General features: G+C 36.2%; 1 protein-coding gene across 5 annotated transcripts in view; it reads left to right on the top strand.

Moving 5' to 3' along the window:
* Positions 1-19,766, top strand: part of LOC118512517 (dopamine receptor 2) — a 456,086-nt gene that overhangs the window by 357,060 nt on the left and 79,260 nt on the right. For 2 of the 5 annotated variants that reach the window (XM_036057100.1, XM_036057063.1), the window contains exon 2: positions 351-680. The exons of 1 other annotated variant lie outside the window; for it this stretch is intronic. The gene's annotated coding sequence lies outside the window, so the exon portion shown is untranslated. Of the gene's footprint in view, positions 1-13; positions 681-19,766 lie in introns of those variants that run through there. 2 more of the 5 variants (XM_036057071.1, XM_036057054.1) reach the window with 2 other exon arrangements.

Raw genomic sequence — 19,766 nt, 5'->3', positions numbered from 1 at the left:
TGAGTGCAATTTATTTATTCGTTTCCTAGTGTTTTAAGTTTAGAGTATCGATATCTTCTCCTACAAGTGAAACATAGGACCATTTGCATATTTGTGACCGTCTTACGTTTGAAATCTTACCTGGTGTTTTGCTGTGGAGCTGTGTAAGAAAGTGGTTTGCTCTTACGATGCAGTATACATGAAGCGGTTTTGTAGATTTGATGAAAAAGTGTTTCAAGTCTACATTGAGCTTGCTAGAGAGATTATTCGACACGATATAAAGTTTTCATTTTTAATTTGTTTTTTTTTGTATTGCCTTTTCTCTATTTTAATGGCTAGTTTCCCATTCACCACATCTCTTAACTCCGCAGCACCAACATCAAGTGTGTAATTCCAACCATAGCAAAAATATCACGCTGACTAGCGTGCAAGTGTTCAGCTACGATTTTGCACCCTTTTGCGAGTGAAAAAGTGAATGCCATGAAGACCAAACCGTGTGGTGAAATGGAGTTTTCATTACAATAGTTGAGGAGCAAATTCCAAATTCAATCAGAATCAAATTAATCGACCTTCTCGGATGTAAGTGAAAATCCCACGAGAGCGCAAGGTGAAAACAAATGTAAATCGTAAACTGCAAGTGCACGAATTCATCTTTCAGCACTGAAAGGATCTTCAACGATGATAGTTTAGTGAGTTGTAATGTAAGTTCACATTTTGAATGGCATTTATTTCCGTCTTTTATATTTTATATAGCTTAAGCTTAATATCAGTATGCTTGAAATTCTACTTATATGTAATATACACGATTTAGTTTTCATGTGCAAAATTATCTTTAAAATCAATAAATGTAAACAATTTAAATATAAAACTCTATATTCAAATATATAACAAAAATTTATTAATTAAAAAAGTTTATTAAAATTGTGTGTAATTGTGTCCTTAAAGAACCTATTAGCAACTTGCTTATGCCGGTCATTATATTTAAATTGTTAACACAGGCAATATTTACTAATGTCGTGTAATTGTAATATATTACATTTTGCACAATATACAATGAAAGTTGTTATTCGGGAAGTTTTAATGTTTGTTGATAATTTTCGTCTGAAAAAAGAACCAAAGTATTGCCAGTTACAGATCATTATAATAATAACGTCGCTGAAGTAGAGACAATTGCGTTCTAGAAATGAAATTTGAGGGAAAATATTATTGGGCTTACGAGCATTCCAAATTAATATAGAATTTGCAAATTCTTACACACATCCCATTTCGCTAAATTCACTGTTCGGCATTGCTATGAGAAATTTTTCCACAATACATTTACAAACTTGCCTGAATACAGAACTAGTGTAAACACAAATAACATTAATAGCACTATTATTCGCGGTTCTTTCATCCGATAATGTTAAAAAAATTAATTTCTTTTTTTTTTAAATAGTGTTTCTTTTTACTAACGTAAGTTGAGATGAACACAAAAACATATATAATTCACATACGTTCGTAGGTAGTCCTCCAACGAATTTCACATAAACATAAATAATATGACAATTTCATACACATTGTATAAACTCCTAAAGATTTAAGGTGAAACAAAATTTAATTTATGAAATCCATATTCTTCATACTTGGTTTGCTTGGGATTTAGTAAACTTCAACTAAACTCAGATGGATTTACTGAAGAAAAATAAAATGTGAAGAAATCAGAGTAAAACTGTGGTTTTGCCATTAATTTGCAAGATATATCTTCTTCTTGCGTAGCACCACAACCTCGAGAGGTTTCGTCTTGCCATCTTTCTGTGACTTAATTTTACCCGTAGTAAAGTAGTCAGCTCTACGGTCGGGGAGGCGGTCTGGATGGGATTTGAACCCTGGTCCTGCCGTGTGAAGACTGGCGCCGTTGTCGCAATCGGCCACCCCCATATTCATCAAGATATATCACTCACAATAATTGGCGTAGGAAATTTACAACATGAGGAGCACAAATTCGGAACATAAAGAAATAATTAAAGCTGCAATCTTGAAAGGCAAAATAAAAACCTTAATAATAAAATCAAAACAATAAAATTAATACAGTCATCGAACCGTTTCATGGTAGAGGTATACATAAAAAAATATTTTTGAACTTTATCCAGTTAAAAACAAAAAAACATAAAAATTTAAGCCTTTAAAGCATTGCAGTGATCTATCGTAAACAGCTCACCAGATTATTCAAGGTACTGTACGTTTAAAAATATGCACAATTGGAAACATATATCAGTCTACGATTTATTAACCTGTCACACCGTTTCCAACTTTTCATCAAACCATTATAGCGCTCCATAGAACAAACATCAGATGCGTCAGTTTACTGCCACAAATTTATCATCTCTTTGATTGTGTGTAGACAAAACGGCGGCGATCCATGACATTGAATAGTATATAATTGAATAGTATTTTCTGTTGGGTTCTTTTCTGCTTTTTACATTTTTTTGAATTTATGCTCATGCATGTGAAAGAAATCAAAATTATAAATATTGTAAAATAAGCATCGTTTTGTTGAATATTGTAATGAATGGATAACTTAAAATAGTCTAGCCAATGGAACATTTTTGCGTGCATAATATTTGCATGAAATGCTTGAAACTTTTGCATTCATTATGTGTCAGTAACGAAACAATTATCCCGTTAGAAAATCCTTTAAATCAGCAAAAGCAAAAGAGTTGTTTACAATTTTCAAACAAATTATTTATTTATTTAGAGTATGACGGCTCGACGCCGTATAGTCAATTTTCAAACAATGTTATGTAAAAAACATGGCAATTCGGTTTCGAGTGTCACGATCATGAATCTAGTCGTCAATAAGCCATCGAAAGATGGCCAGATAGTATGGTATTTAGTGTTTTAAAGATATCTTAAAACAAAAAAAAAAACAGAAGACCACTTTCGCTATGAAAGGGAAAATCTGAATCGTTTTCACAATAATTTTACTAACATTATTTTTACTAATATCGGAAGCCGTCCCGATGAATTGTTGGTAGGTTTACAAAATCTCTTATATGGTCATTACCATCCGTTTACGCGGCAGAAAAAAACACACTAATTAAGCGACTGTCCCACTGATTAGATGGTTGGTGTTTAATTAGTTTATCGAGGCTTTGACTAATATTCGTCGTTTCTCTTGAGACGAAGGTGTTAAATAGATAAACCTGAGTAATATATGCGTAGGTGTTATATTATTTTAAATTATATTTTAAATTGAGTTGTAAACGATTGTGTTTTTGAGAAATCTGATGTTTGCTTTGTGCCTGCGCGATATTGGAGTGAATTGTTTCAAAACCACCGAAGTGCAAAGCGGAAGAGTCGTTTTCTTGGTACAGGGGTGGAGGATCGTGTGTGTATCCGAAGGTGTAATGAAACTCTTTGGTTTCGGTGTAGTAGATGGTCGGTGCCCTTCTGTCTTGGTTGGGTCGACTGAGGCATATATGAATACTGGGAACATTAACAGTATCAGTTTTGCTACCTTTTGCTGTGTGTTATCATATCTTCTTTCTTTCCAAGATTCAAATCTCAAGGAATTAGTTCGCCACTTCATAATAATTTTTTGAATAATAATTATTGTAATAATTTTTAATCGATAATAATTTGTTGAATTTTGCTTGCATACGCAACACTGTCATTTTTTACTTGTTTGTCAAATATTCCGCTTGTTCTTGTGACGCAGGCTCAACAATAATAACAAGTGCATAAAAATCAGGGGCACTACAAGTTTCATAGAAATAGATATGTATTTCAAAGAACGTTTTATATTAATGAGTTGTATACACTGCTATAAATACAGACGAAGATTAAATACAAAGTGAAAAATCTTATATTCATGTCTAAAAAAGAGAAATGCTCTTACGATAATGATACATAAGGCAAAAACATTCAACTAATTTACACAGAAGAGACAAAAGAGAAATCGTATTCAGTGACCTTTAGGTACATAAACCTTTTTACGTCGGTCTTTTTCCCCAGCGCATAAACGCAGAGCGACTACACATGTTCGCTAATTAATTTCCACAAAAAATCTATAAAACACTATCCTCATTGACCGTATACAACAATACACTTCAAATCACGGGACTGCTTTTAGCATTTTCTTCGCGCACGCATGTTAAGGTTAATATGTTATCTTTAACTCACCCCTCCGCTGATAAATGGAGAAATTCTTTCGCTTTTGAAACCACTCCGTTTTCTCTACATGTGAGGGTGCAAAAAAGTCTAGAATAATTTAACGATTCTTTCGCTTTACCAAGTGCTTAATCAATCAATGTAGCCGTGTCACTTCAAGGAATGGCTGGAAACAAGAAAAAAGGTACAAAAAAACAGTGCCAAACATAAAAAACTTTCTTTTTGTAAACTGTTAGGAAACATCCCTGTAGGCTATATTGTAAAAGTTGGCAACCCGTTATAGACTTTATTACGGCGAGGTATAATTTGTGGATAGAAACTTTAGCTATGCGGGATATCGCACAGCATCCTTGAACTTGCATGTATTTTTCACTCATTTTGCCTTTGCGGTTGAATCGACAATTTTGTTTCTTTCAGATTGTGGAATTCAAGCAATTTTAAAAAGTTTATTACATATTATATGCAAAAGCAGTCGTTCGAGTAGTAGTTGGTCTCATTGATAAAGTTGTTCCAAGCGATTTTCATAAAATTTTAAAGAATGCAGTGATAATTTCAGTATAATATTATGCCACAAACAGTACAGGCTAGCTGGCTTACGTAATGGCTACGGCATGAACACATTATATGTTTGATTTCAACAATGATATTTCTTTAACATGTTTAACATTGCTGTTTGATACAAGAACGATACATAAAACGTTGCTTGAAATATATCGTTGAAAGAGAAAATTGTCATAAGTTAAAATTTAGTTACAGCATTGAAAATAAAATATTTTATAGATATTAATATTTTAACACAACTTATTACTGTCTAAACAGCTTTATTTCAACATTCCGACGAACGCGTTTTGTTATTGATTTTTATAAATTTCATTTCTTCATTGAATTACGGCGTCAAGCCGTAATACTTAAAAAAATAATAATTTTTTTTTTTATTACATTACATTTCATTTCATTAGAAACGCGTTTTATCATTGATTTCTTCAGTGAAGTACTCGGGGGTTTCAGCAAAATTTAAAAAGCTAAAACATGAAACGCAAAAGCATTTCTGAAACCTATTCTAAATTTTATTACAAAACGATATTATGCATAAAGTATTATTATTACTTTAATGTTCATATGATTGATTTATTATTATTATTATTATATTTCTAGTTGGACGGCTTGACGCTGTATTGACAATATGATTGATTTGTTACGTTTATAAAACATATTTTATGGGGCCGCTTATATCTCGGGCGTTCCGGCGGTAGAGGCAAGACACTGCTTTCAACTGACGATTCAACTACGAAGCATCAATAAGTTTAGTAAGCCAGAAATGGCAGGCATGGTCTTTGAGGTTGTTAGCTAAGAAGAAGAAGATCTTTTTTTATTTTTATTTGATAATTTACTTTTTTATTCATTTAAAATGGTATTTTTTTATATATAATATATGTTCCGTCAGCAAAAAGATTAATTGTATCGTCACTATAGAATCAAACAAAAAAGTAGAACAAAAGCCAAAATGTGAGTTCATGAAACGGCAAAAAAATATTTATAGGTTGTTGAATGCAGTTGCACTATTAAATAGTTTAATGAGAATTCAATACAGTTTGTAAACTTACAAAGCTAATAATCTATTATACTAGTAGTGGTACTTAAACAGCCTGGAAATTTTTCAGGTGATAAGAAAATACTATTTATTTAATTTATGTTTTAATTAAGACGGCTTGACACCGAATTGTCAGCACCGCATGTGCTGATGAATTAAAAATTTACAAAAAATTAACGACAAATAAAAGAGAAATAAAATGAAATATTAGTACAATGGTGAATTGTTCTTCTTGGGAGATCTGTTAAGTCATAATGGCCATCTAAAGGCTAACTAGACTTATTGAGACCAAGAAGTTGGATATTCAATTCTTAGTCCTTATGGGGGAACATTCCGGATGGGATTCGATCTCCAATGGTAAATTGGTATATTAACAACTCAAAATAGTACTTGGGAATTGACAGTTTTATCCTGGTAAGAAATTCACTGTGGTAAGCGGGACATTTAGGGAAAAGCTAAAAGAGAGAGAAATTCTTGTTAAAGTTACACTATTTTCCATCTTTTATTGGATGTAATATTCTTCTTATTCTTCGTCACTTTGCTTTTCAGCCTCAAGAGGTTTTGGGCATGCCAATCTTGGCTTCCTTTACTTATTGTTATCTGTAGCTGGATATTAAGTTCCACGTACGGGGAGACGGTCCGGATAAGATTTGATCCCCGGTCCTGTGATGTGAAGATCGGCGCCGCTTCGACCTCAAACACCGGACAGCCAGTAAAATTTCCGACGTGCCAAACTGTTTGAACATATTTACCACATGTTAAATTTAGACGGCGGTCCGGTGGCCGAGGCGTCAGCGGCGCCGGTCTTAACACGGCAGGGCCGGGGTTTAAATCCCATCCAGACCGCCTCCCCGTACGAAAGGCTGACTACTTTTCTACGGGTAAAATTAAGTCACAGAAAGCCAGAAATGGCAGGCCGAGACCTCTCGAGGTTGTAGTGCCACAGAAGAAGAAGAAGAAATTTAGACACACTGAGCAGTTTGCTTGTGATAGACTAGTCTTTTTTTTATTCATAAAGAACGGCCATGCCGTATTGCTTAAAACTAAATTACAAAGATAAATAAATTATTGATGGTTTGGAGACATTTCCTTCTCCAAACCGTGAAAGGGCACCATATCCCGGGTGAGCTCGGTCGATCGGCTAGTCTTACATAAAATAACAAAAAAAAAAAAACAAACGAAGTAAAGTTCAAGCTTAAACTGTAAGATGTGTTAATGGTTGTCTAACAGTAATAATTGTAGTGAAAGGTAAAACCTGAGTATAACTTTTTTGTGTTTAAAAAAAAAATATTTTCTAACATTGTAGATCTTTTTTCATATTATTCTTCTTGGTAGTGTTTATGCAGGATTCTTAAAGCCGTAGGACTGGAAACCGGTTTAATCTTGAACAAATTTCCGCTGATAATCAACTGTGTGTGAACGTTGTCATCAAAAGATCTTTCATACTGGTTGTAAAGCCTTTCATCTTAAAATATAATCGCCTCACCTGCCGCGGTGCGAGGTAGACGGTTTACTTTCAACTCCATTTTAGTGTCTCTAATTTTGCGTTAAATGTGTTAGGTATCGAAGGGTTTTTACTCAAACCAAAGTGCTGGTTATGGTTATTTAAACACGGCCCTATGTAAATCGTTCACGGTCCAGTTGCATCGGCCGTAGAGTCCTATCATTGATGGATTAGCATCGTTATCGATTTAATTCGAGCGCTGTACAGCGGTGATTGCATGATGGACCCTTATAGGAACAAGATTAGTTATTTAAATCGTTATTTTTTATATTGTCAACCTTTAAAATACAAACTAGGTCACAAAACGACTAGGGGCGGTCCGATGGCCGAGGCGATAACGGCGCCGGTCTTCACACGGCAGGGCTGGGGTTCAAATCCCATCCAGACCGCGTCCCCGTACCCAAGGCTGACTACTTTACTACGGGTAAAATTGAGTCACAGAATGCCAGAAATGGCTGGCCGAGACTTCTAGAGGTTGTTGTGCCAAGGAAGAAGAACAAAAAGATAAAAATATGGAGAATCTTTTTATTTAAATTATGACGGCTAGAAGCCGAATTGTCAAGTTTATGGATTTCAAGATTCGTGATATTTACACACAAAACAGATTACAGGGTTTTTCAGTTGATAAGGCAATAGCATCCATTTTTAATGTACACTGCTTAGATGAAATGGCAAACACAGCTAGTTGATATGGAAACGGCTTTAGATGTTGAACCTTTTGTTGTAATGTCCTTAGATAATATTGTCATAGTAGCCGTTGATATTGTAATTATTTAACATAATTATGGTTTTTTTTTTTAATTTGTTTCTTCACTGCTGAATCTATCTCGTTACTGACGCCATCCGAAAAGAACAACAATATGCGGTATAGAACAGTGATCCAGTCAAGTGTACAGGACCAGGTACACATTTCAAGATGTAATCTATATCTAAAGAATTAGTTTCGTCAACACCTGATAACTTGTTCCCAGTTATATATTGTAGGAGTAGGAGTAGGAGATCGCAACTTATTCTACGATACTTGAAAGCGAATGAAATTGACTTCCCTCAACACGTTTAAGACAGCCTGTTTGGACTCTCTGTTTGTGAGATGTTTCATTGCCATCTATATACTTCATATCCACTAACGCTCGCTCTCTAGCTAACAACGATTACCTTTTAATTTAATCGGTTCATTTTATAATATTAATTTACCAACGAATTTTCCTCTCGATTTCCTTTCGTACATTTTGTAATGAATCTTGATAATTAAGTTTTTGTACTAGCAAATCTTTAAATAAATTTTCCCCATGTTTGTTGCACGTTTGCCATTTATCCATATCCTACTCCCTACATGGCGGTTATGTAAAAGTCTTACTATTACCCTTTTATCTATGAACCAGAGCTTGAGACAGAAAGGCAGTTCAAAATTGTTTAGTTTATTTGCCACAGGTTGTTGAAAATTAAGCACAGGAAAGTCAAATATTCTGATATTCTTGAGGTTTTACAACTTAAAATTGGAGTTTTGTTTATCATTATGAAAAAAAAACTCAGATAGAATTCAATTCATGGTTAAAATTTACTAGACCCACCCGCGACACACGATACCTGCAAATTCCCTGAACCACTGATAGCATTTTCGGATAATCTTTTTTGGAATATGCAGTATTGTTAGCTCAAATGCTATTGTTGACAGAAGGTGGCAATGCGAATGTGGCACAACTTTTGATTCATTAAAATATACTTTTGTAGCGGGCTTCTCACAGCTTTGTATTATGTAATCATGCTGTTTTAATCAAAAAAGTTGTCAATTGTTGACAATATCATGATTTCAGAATGACTATTTTATCATAGAAGGTCATATCATCATACCATGGCTGATTTTTTAGTAGGGTGCAATGAAGTTGCACGAGATAGTGGTTTGTGAAAGCGCATCGCTATTGCGCCGTCCTACCAATCAATATCGGTAGCGGATGAGAAATCCTAGTATACCTATGAGGGATTTTTCCCTTGCATCTGAACAACTTTCAGCACTCATCATAGCGAATCAGTTTCAACATACACAACACCCGTTCAAGTGTATATTTGATTCCGCCTGATAAACGCCATGGCTAGAAAGGACGATGATAATGTTCATAATCTCTAAGCACGACGCGTCGGAATTTACTCGTACAGGAATTTTAATGTTTTGTCCTTTAAGAACTTCAAACGTGCAGTCTCTATCGCTTGTTGTCGTTTTGTTTTGTGGTAAAAAATGCTTTTGATGATAGCAAAACACGTCTTATATACTCGGTAGTCCACTCTAACTAGAATGTGGATTTTAACCGGCTACTTCGTAAACTGAGAGCACACAGGGAAATGTTTCCTAATCCATGGGAAGGATTTCCTACACGTAGGTACGATATCAACCTTATCGTCTAACGAATGCTCACATTTTAATACGATAGAGACTATTCCCAACGCCTCGTCCACTGTACTCGAATAACGCGTACGGCCTGCAGCGACAATTTATTTATAACCTCATTTATTAAATTTTCTCCGAGAAGCTCATCACTTCCTGGCATTGGGTGTTACAAGCAACTCAATGGTAGTAGACGAATTTGTCAGAAAAAATGAAGTGCGATAACAAAATGTAAGACTTACAAAACTGTGAAGTTGTAACATTTCACTGGCTGGTGCCAAATTCTTAAAAATATTCGAATCGATTATTGTATGAATTAGATGAATGTGTGCGCGCGTGAGTGAGTGACCAAACACCAAGGTATCGAAAATTGTCGGTAGTTGATATCTTTTCACCGTACAAGAAGACATCAATTTTTGGGTCAAATAGTCTTTTTTCGAGGCTGTAGATTTCTAGAAGGAGCAGAAAAAGATCTCGATGATACAACATAATGGTTAAGGTGGCAATTTAATTTTTTTTATTTTTTATTTTTTTTTTATTCATAAAGAACGGCCTGGCCGTATTGCTATTTTTTTAATATTATTTATTCAATATGACGGTCCGATGCCGTTTTGTCTAAGGAGGCAATTGTATGAGATAATATTAATTTTAGCTCAATAATGTCATCAATAATAACATTTTACCGTACTCAGTGTTAAGATATTAGTAGAGCATATCTTGCATCAACAAATGGTGATTCAAAGCGTTGTGCTTAATTCGTTTCTCAAAAATCCTTTTTAAAAGGAAAATGAAGATATAAAGGCTTAGTTCGTTGTAACATTGATTAGTTCAAGCAAAGTTTGGGAATTTTGTTTCAGTTGTTCGGATGTTGTTGTAGATGCAATAGCCTCCATTTCTTCATACATTGCGAATTTAATGTGGAAATATCTGGAAAAGTTAAAATTTACAGGAAAATAGAACGAAAATGAATACTTGCTGGCTCCTCCCATTATAAAATTTTGCTAGAAAGACAAATTGAAAACTGTAAAGAGCTACCAACAGTACAACGATCCTTATGCTACCGCACCACAAACACTTCGACTTTTCATTTCTGTAAATCTTTTTACAGTTACAGACAACATATCAGTATTATTTCAACACCTTATAACAGCCCTGCTTCTGCTTACTTTATCCCACATACTCAGGGAAGCACACATTTTCACTTGGTAACACGCGTGTACATAAGAACTCAGTGCGATCATGAACATGGTATTATAACAAACTTGGGTATTCATTCCATAATAAGGTATTCCTATACACTAGCAGAGCAACATTTAACGTGAAGCGTTCGCAAGAACCTTTGATGTTACGGGCAAAATATAACATCGATCTATTTTTTATGTGTCTTTCGATCCAAACGCTGATATTTATTAATAGCCTAATGAAACAAAAAAAAACTACTGAACATGACTGCCTGACATTTTTGCTTCCATTAGGGAGAAACAGGTGAAGAGCTTTAAATCACTCATGTGAAATAAAGGATGTGTAGATATGGTCAATCATCGAACCGTTGAACATCGATTCCCATTATGATATTCTGTTTATTCCTTATTGATGACAATGACTGGGAGCTTATTGATAGAAGATGTTATTGAGTAACAAAAACGAGCAAAAGCAAATGGTGCAGGGTATAGGTGCATGCTAATGAGGATATCGATTTTGGTTGAGGTTTAGAGATTAAATCGTCCCTCCAGTATCGATTTCATCGCGAGACATGTTCATTGACAAGAATCGGTGATGAATTGAGCCTGAATACTGAATATACTGAATTACTTTGAGCATAAATTATTACTGTCTATAGTGGTTGCTCTTACCTCTTAAGCAAGATTTAAATGATTATATCGTTTGTGTCGAATGTGAGCATTCGTTAGTGGCAGAGGCGACAGCGTCACCGGTCTTTACACGGCAGGACCGGGGTTCAAATTCCTCCCAGACCGCCTCCCTGTACGTAGTGCTGACTACTTTTCTAAGGGTAAAATAAAGTCACAGTAAGCCAAAAATGGCAGGCAGAGACCTCCCATTGTAGTGCCAAGGAAGATGAAGATGATTGTTTTCTGTCATCAGACAGAGCTACTGTCAAACATTATGTACTCTACGACGTTGGAAGAGCCATTACTTAGGTTGATAAATTTTTAATCAATAATTCATACAGAATTTTTGAGTGGATTATAATAATTCTTACAATCCTTATTCTAGTGTAGATAAGTATGTTGTGCTATTAATCATGAGCTGTTCCATTTATGAATTCCATATGAAGCGTTTATGAGTGACAAAAGCTATGAGGATGAATTCACTTCTTATACCAGACCAGACACTTGGAGTCTAAAAGCGCTTTAAGGCGGCAGCAAGTTGCAGTCACTGCTTACTGTCAAATTGAATTTCAGATGTGTGCAACTCAAGTTGACACGTCTAAGCGCTTTGCTAAGGAGAAGTTTTAGTTATTGGTACTAAAATTTCACTTAACGAGGCTCTCTGGTTAATGTTTCACAGCAATGAAACTTTCTGACAACTTGGCAGTTTGGTTGTCAATCGCTGAAATGATTTGAAATCTTCGAATTTGAGCCGTTAATGACAGCGGAGCAGCAGATAAAAATTATGTGTTGTGTATTTTTATCCAACCGATTTTTATTATTTTTTTTTATTTTTTTTTCGATTATTACGGCTTGAAGCCGTATGGTCAGCACCGCATGTGCTGACGAAGTACAAAATCCAAAGAACAAAAAAAAAGAACCCAGTTCTATTGTTGGTCCGGGCCTATTGCTGTGTTGAGTGTGTTGGTGGTCAGGATGTGTAAACACGGATGTGGACTGAAACAAAACAGAAAGAAAAAACAATTGTGACAGCACAAAAATTTGCCTGCGAACAGTGGACCTTAAACTGCCCAGCAAAGATAGCCCGAGCTCGATCAAGCCAGCACCGAACACAAAAGCTATCGGCGAGTTCCATCCCGTAACAGCAGGGTCTCTGCTAATTACGGGGTTGAACCCGCCGACCACCTCAGAACCCAACGCCAGCCAGGCCGCACTCGTCCCATCAAGGCTAGACAGAGATGAAGGACACTGTTAAAGAAAATTCTGCCTCTCTTCTTACGACAGTGTCGACTCTGACCCCGAATGCTGTTGCTTCCTCAACGGATCACCCGTGGCACTACAAAAAAATACACTTAACACTTAAGACAAAGACAACACAACGAATACCAAAAAGGAATGGTGGATGTGGATTAGAAGGATAATGGGGATGCGGAATCAAAGGATAAGACTGTTGTCTCTGGCGAATCGGAAGATGAGCCTCATGTATGCGAGGTCTCTGGTTGCCAACACTTCTCTAATTTCTGTACCCGTTCGTCTGCCGATGCTCTCGACTACGCCCAACAAGGAGGGTCTTGCGGTTTCAAACTCCACGCAGGACCACAGAAGGTGATCCACATCGTGAAATCCATCACCGCAGTCACACACCTTCGTCTGAGCCAGAGTTATACGCTGCAGATGAGCGTTCAACGCGAAATGATTCGACATAAGTCGAGACATCATGCGAATGAACGCCCGGTATACAGAGAGCCCACCGAACCAAGGCCGCAGGGACACTTGCGGAGAGATCGAGAAAAGGAAACGCCCGAGATCATCCGCCTCCCACATGCTCTGCCAGCGAGACAGGAAATGTTGCTGTGGCAGGCGAAGAAACTCTCGGGCCGAGATTAGACGGTCGTAAAATGCGCCTTGTTGGGCACCTGTTTTGGCCAGTGAGTCTGCCTTCTCGTTGCCGGGCATTCTACAGTCAGAAGGTACCCAAATTAGCGAAACCCTGAACGTCTTGTCGTACATGGAGCCAAGCAATTCTATGATTTTCATGGTAAGGAAATCCTGACTCTTAACAGCCTTCGGGGATCGTAGTGCTTCGATAGCGCTAAGGCTATCTGTGAAGATGAAGTACTGATCCGAAGGTCTCGCTGCTATAATCAATAGTGCGTACAAAATTGCGGCTAGTTCTGCGGTGTAGACACTACACGGCTCCCGCAATTTGAAAAATGCTTCGGCGTACTCACTAAAAACACCGAGGCCGGTGCCCTCCTTAGAGGACGATCCATTAGTATAATACTGGCTACTTTGGTCTAAATGGCCATACTTATCCCTGAAAATGCCCGGAACTACCATCAGGCGAAGATCATTCGGTATGGTCTTAATTTCCTCGTGCAACGAGGAATCTGTTGTTAAAAGGACACTGTAGGTCTCAGGAAGGGCAGCACGGTTTAATGCCTGTGGAGCGTTAGCATGCACTTGTAGGGCAACAAAATCTTCGTAGATTTTCAAGATCTTGCTCTTAGAACCTGTCTCTAGAAGCGCTTTAAAATTGTCTTCGATCAAGGGATTTGATTCTGAAGAACGGACTAGAAGGCGAAACGTTTTAGCGGCATCACTCTGGTCATCACTTCTAGGGACATGTTGTGTGTTGATTTCATGCTCCCTGGTGCGAGTCTAAGACAACGATACTGTAGCCTCTCTAGTTTGAGGATATGCGTGTTGGATGCCCAATGGAAGCATATGCTTCCATATTCCAACACGGATAGTACCGTTGTCTTATACAGTCGCAGGACGTCTGATAGATGTGCGCCCCACCAGAATCCTGTGACTGTCCTTAGAAAGTCCTTGATTCTTTTACTGCATTTTTGCACCAGATGGGTGATATGTGTACTCCAGTTTAGTCTTGAATTGAACCAAACACCAAGGTATCGAAAATTGTTAGTAGTTGGTAATCCAACCGATTATTAAAAATTATTTTTATACTTATTTTAGCTAATTATGGCTTTTTCTATACAATTTGTAGCTATTTTTTAAGCGCCTATAAAAAAAAAACATTTGCTAGATCTTAGCAACCACTTAAATCAAAGTTAACATGAAAGTCAACGATGATTTTTGCATTTCGTCTAAAGGCGCTTTGTGGAAACTAATATCACCAAATGTTAATGGTATGTTGTATATATCTATATTTTTGTCACGTCTCATTTCTTCCTGTTAGGTTAAGTGCGTTAGTGTAGGAAAATTTTGAACGAGTTAGAGATTCAACGATAGCAAATTTATAGTTTCATTGTTTTTTTTTCTGTTCGGTATCGTCAAATCGCGGCTTAAATTTTATTTTTGCATAAGAAATACTCTGGATAAATCTCGCGACATTCTGTCACTATTTTGATTGCTCAGGTATAGTTAGAAGATTGTGATTCCCAAAGTTTATTTAATTTTTTGCTATGGATTGCAAGGAGTATGAAAAGTTTCATACCTATCTTATCAACTGCTGTTGCAAGCATAACCTGCATTAGCCATTTTATTGCATGCCAACATTGTAAGGTTATCGCAAGAAAGCGTTGATGAAACGAGTGAGTGGCATGGTGAAACTGGTGAAAGGCGATGCGTTTTTTTTATTCAGGATTAATCAGATTGCTCATATATATAACACGTACAACGACAATATGTGACCAAAATTGCCAAAACTTTAACCGATAATTCTCGCGACGTTTCCTGTCCATCCCTCCGTCCCTTTCTTTATGGCTTTCTCCATCGTATGTGGTATTGCAATCCGGTACATTAAGCGTTATGATAGAGCATTAGATGGCATTGCCCTAAATTTGATGGATCTCTTAAGCCGTGAATTGAGATGTACGATTATACGAGTGAAAGAAAAAAAGGAAAACAAGAGATAATTGTAAGTATATGAAGGAGCCTAGTATAGGAGGGTTTAATAATTTGTCCGGTTTTTATGCACAGATAACAGCATTTTTTCAAGAAAACGTATTTCGTAATGACCTCGTGTAGGGGAAAAGTTTTTGAGCTATATGTTTATTGATACATTTTATTTATAATTGTGATCCGCGTAGCTCAAGTTTTTTTAGTAGACACATGTATGTCTAAAATTTATTAAATCTTTTGTGTCTTGCAGCCTTTTAATACTAGTACATTATATTTTTTACATTTACATATCAAATAAAAATAATGACATTTCAGAACTTTGGATGTTGTTATAGGGTCCTTTAACAACCATATTATCACAATAAAAAAGCATGTTCATTAAACTGTTTCCATTGAAATATATTAGTAAAAAATCGGAATTCATTTTGAATTTATTTTTTCCCATTCTGCTCAGACTTCTTGCATTTCCTTATTGAAACCTATAGAATTATGTTCCTCAGCATATTTAATTATAAAAATTGCAGTCCAGTGTTTAGTCCAGTGAAAGAGAGAGAATTATGTATAGCACGCCCATACGCAAATATACGCTCATAATGATTTCTGCTCCAGCGAGGCTTGCCTTTTCCTCACAATGTGCATTTCGGAAGCTAGTTTATTAAGTTTGCTTGTTTTCTAGCCATTGATCTGGGAGCTGTCTAGTCATGGATGATTAAAATTATTCATTTGAAAATTTCTATACCAAACTAAAATATTCTCCTTGAAACTAAGCTTGACATTGAGTTTTAATCCTTTTCGAATACCCTTGTTATTTTCTCCTAGCACAATTGTCGTATATCTGTTAAGAGATAAACGAAGCAAAATCTGAAGCAAACGATTGTTTTGAAAGAAGATGATGATTCAATGGGATTAATTATGAACTTTTCTGGGTTTTAACTTATTGTATCTTTCCACAAAGTACTGCAATATGAAAGGAAAAGGGAATCAGTTGTACCAAATATGTTTACACAAATGGTTAATAAAATAAGGTACATAAACTGTATGATTTCATCAATACTTATTATAGAATTTATTTGAAAATGTATAATTTTTTTTATCTAAGTCCTTATTTAAACAAAAGTTGAGTTTGTGTGATGAATGTTCGAATCATAATACACCTGTTCACAGTTACAGTCGAATCGCTCACCGTTGGCATCAACTCACGAGCTGCCTGCTTCGATTTGCGTGCCATTACCATCGAAAGAGCGACACTTTGGTCGAATCACATGCCGTTACCATGGAATCACGTGCCAGTATCTATGGATTTGGGAATATAAGTAAATTTAAAATTTTCTGTATCTCTCAAACAAATAGTTTTTTTTTGGCACTAAAACTTACGGTTAATTTTAATGACTAAATGCAATGGAAAGAAATATTTTAAACTATTTTACACATGTTTTACATATTGTGTCAAAGCAAAAATGAACGATATATACAAATTATTTCATGTAATTCAACGAAAAATTCACACATTGAAAAAGAAAAATGTAAACAAATCCCTTCAAGATTTTTCTGAGTTATCCTTGTCGTTCGAACACGTTCATTTCTGATAATTTAATGTTTAGATCCCCAAGGAACTCTGAAAAGCTAGTCCTGTTTATTGATATTTTTCGATGTTGGTATTGTACAACACATTTTTTCGTCATTAATGATTTATTTACCGTTTATTCGTATATAAATACTGGCTAAATGTGTTAAAATGGTAACGAACTAACCGGTTTGTTCATTACACTAAATACTTTATACAGGAGTAATCAAAAATCCATGTACATCAGCACGTGATTCTGTGGTAACGGCATGTGATTCGGTCGTTATGTCGCTCATTCGATGGTAAGCGCACATAAATCGAAGCAAGCAGCTCATGAGTCGAAGCCAACGGAGATCGATTCGACTGTAACTGTTACCAGGTGTAAATAATAAAATTTAAACATTTTTTTTTTCTAAATTGAAGACTACTATTTTTAAATCCGATTGCTTGCCTAAGCGATTGTTACTCATTTAAAAAAAAAGATATCAAATTATAGTAGGCCGTTGTGGTGTTATGATTTTATTGTGGCGTGCGTAGCAATGCTCTTCCCATATTCGACTTTTACTATGTGTTCACACAAGCGCTGTTTGATAATAAGCGCATATTTTTAGTCAGGCCCGACCGAGCGTTCGATGACAATACACAGTTTACGATGACAGCTGAAACCGTTTTTGGCATATAAAACCAATTTTTTTTATTCATAAAGAACGGCCTGGCTGTATTGCTTATGAAACCAAATTGTCGAGAAAAAAAAAACATCTTAACAGTCATTTACATAATTTTGGATAAAAACAGATGCAAATTTTAAAAATTAAATCACACTATCTACTTATTTAAATTTCATTTGAACTACTTGTCAAAACATTGTCAAATAAGCAAATTTTGTGTTTCGAGATCGCCCAGCATACACTTTGTTGTGTTTGCCGCGGAGCCTTTTATAGCTGTGTACGTGATATCGCTTAGTAACCTGGGACACGTCTGATGTGGTTAACAGCTATCATCGTTCTGCCTTTATTTTCTATTACAATAAGCATCTCAGCGCACTCGGATCAGCACTCATTTGTCTGAGATTCTTTATCCTCATCTTAACCCTTAACATCGCAACACACTTAAAATCCATATTGAAAAAAATGCTGTTGTCATCGTACGCCGTACGCGCGTATTGTCAAACGGTGCTTGAGTGAACACGGAGTTAAAAACTTAGGCTAAAGTCTGAATAGATGCCCCCCCCCCCCACTCACGGCACTCACTTTTCGTTACTGAGTTACCTTAAATTTAGGTAAAAGTTAATTAAAAATGTGAGAAATCGTTGTAATAGTTATTTATAATAATTAAAAATAATAAATTAATAAATAATTACAGTAAAAAGTCTTAAAAATATACCCTCTTAGGTAACTCAGTTGCAAAAATGGGTGTCCGTGAGTTGGGGGGGGGGGGGGGGGAGGGGGGGGATGGTGGCATCTATTCAGACTTTAGCCAAAACTTAAACTTATTTATTTTAACTTTATTTTGTGTCTACTAGTATTCTCTATTCTGGGGCGATCTGGTGGCAGCGGTGCCGGTTTTCACACGGCAGGACCGGGGTTCAAATCCCATCCAGACCGCCTCCCCGTACGTAAGGCTGACTTCTTAACTACGGGTAAAATTAAGTCGCAGAAAGCCAGAAATGGCAGGCCGAAACCTCTCGAGGTTGTAGTGCCAAGGAAGAAGAAGAAGAAGTATTTTCTATATTGTTTCTTTACTGGAACGCCTTGGTGAAAAGAGCAAAAATTTAACGTTTTCATGAATAACCGCTTATGTAGAGACATCAAGCTGTATCAACTTGTTAAAGCTTTATCCAATAGTTATCAGATTCAAGTTTTTGCTCAAAGAATTAATTTTTGCGATTGAAGTGTCCACAGAAAAACTAAACTAGAAATCGACATTTTTTCGGATATTTATCTTTGCACACTTTCTTCAGAGAGGTTTTCTTCGGTTTTTATCAAACATAGTGATTTTTATTTTACATTTAATCAATTTACCTACATCTATTAATGTTTTTTTGGGGCGGTCCGGTGGCCGAGGCGACAGCGGCGCCGGTCTTCACACGGCAGGGCCGGGGTTCAAATCCCATCCAGACCGTCTCCCCGTACGTAAGGCTGACTACTTTACTACGGGTAAAATTAAGTCACAGAAAGCCAGAAATGGCAGGCCGAGACCTCTCGAGGTTTGTAGTGCCAAAGAAGAAGAAGAAGATTAATGTTTTTGTTAACAATCTAGCAAAACACTAAGAATTTAGTGATTGTTCTGGGTCCGTTGTCATTGATATATTTTACCCGTAGCTGAATCGGCATACCTACGTACGGGTGTACGGTTCGGACGGTATTCGATACTTGGTCCTGCTGTGTCCAATCTTAACTTATTTATGCTCCTGGTTTATTCAGAGTCCGATGGCTCGATGATAGTGGCTTAAACGTTTCACACGACTATACCAGATATCAAATCCTCTCCGGATTAAACAAGAAAAAGAAAGGCGAAGAAGAAGAATAGAAGGATCCTCAATTATTAGTCTCATATTGAAGCGTGCTGAGGGTTTATTGTTGACTTAGACATTCGTAAAGCTATAATGTCCAAATTATTCCAAATATCTGAAAGGCTTACTTCAATTAATTATTCCAACCGATGACCGATTAAAATTGTTCTTCTGACAAAAGCCCTCTATGTATCGAAATCCTGTGCAGTACCGTCAAAAAAGAGTCTTTTTAACAATCTCAATGGGATAGAACGCCTTTTACCTTAGCTTCAATTGTAATTTCATTGGTTTCTCATGTCATTTTCATACATGTCTGCGCACCTAAAGCATAAGTATAAAATGCGCTTTGTTACGATGCGAAGAAAATCCA

This window comes from Anopheles stephensi, chromosome X (genome assembly GCF_013141755.1).
Source record: "Anopheles stephensi strain Indian chromosome X, UCI_ANSTEP_V1.0, whole genome shotgun sequence".
NCBI classification, from domain to species: Eukaryota; Metazoa; Arthropoda; class Insecta; order Diptera; family Culicidae; genus Anopheles; species Anopheles stephensi.
This window is presented reverse-complemented; position numbering and strand designations above follow the sequence as displayed.